The sequence below is a fragment of the Halictus rubicundus genome, chromosome 14, assembly GCF_050948215.1.
Source record: "Halictus rubicundus isolate RS-2024b chromosome 14, iyHalRubi1_principal, whole genome shotgun sequence".
Classification (NCBI taxonomy): Eukaryota; Metazoa; Arthropoda; class Insecta; order Hymenoptera; family Halictidae; genus Halictus; species Halictus rubicundus.
Window position 1 is genome coordinate 2,355,268 of NC_135162.1, and position 747 is coordinate 2,356,014.

The 747-nt window shown below is 50.2% G+C and overlaps 1 pseudogene; it reads right to left on the reverse strand.

The window, feature by feature from the left end:
• Positions 1 to 301: 301 nt before the first annotated feature.
• Positions 302 to 479, reverse strand: LOC143361138 (U2 spliceosomal RNA; annotated as a pseudogene).
• Between the last annotated feature and the right edge of the window lie 268 nt (positions 480 to 747).

The window sequence follows — 747 nt, forward strand, 5'->3', positions numbered from 1 at the left end:
GTGTCGTAATTCCCGGAGGTCCGGCTTCGGTGGAGGCGCTTGGTCTTCGGTGGTCCTCCTCGTCGGCGGCTGGTCGCGCCCCGATCGCTCCTCGGCTCTTGCTGAATAATCCTTTTAAAGGAGTGGTGCACTTGGCACTTGTTGCACACGCGCGCGATTTAGGGAAGTCGCGGCACAACCCGAAAAACTTGGCGAAACAGAAATTTTCCCAGTTTTGCTGTTTCGGGGAGTCGAGAATATTTCCTCGATTTCTGGAAGTTTGACGGGCTGTGGAAGAAGCAGATATTTATGCTTTTAATAAGCTAATTGGGCCAATCCACACGGCACTGCAATGCGTGGCCGACCCGTGACCGAGGGGGAGCAAGCCCCGACCGCTCCGTCAACTTCCAAAAATCGAGTTAATATTCTGACTCCCCGATGGGGAGTGTATCAGATATTAAGCTGATAAGAACAGATAAAAGGCACTTTATTCAAGCAATTGTCCCCCGGGTTACATAGGTACCCGGGGGCAGTATAACATACTCGCCTTTTGGCGAGGGCTTATATGGGGGTGCCCTTTTAGGCACCCCGCTACAAATTACAGTTAATTATTAGGTGGTGGGGTGTGCGGCGCGGGGGCATCAGGTCCCCTGCGTGGCTAATGTTTTTATTCTTATAATAAATAAAATAAATAAGTCGCAGACGCACACACACACAATCACACACGCGTCACTAAATAAATAAAATCATTCCGGTCCCATAGTGGGA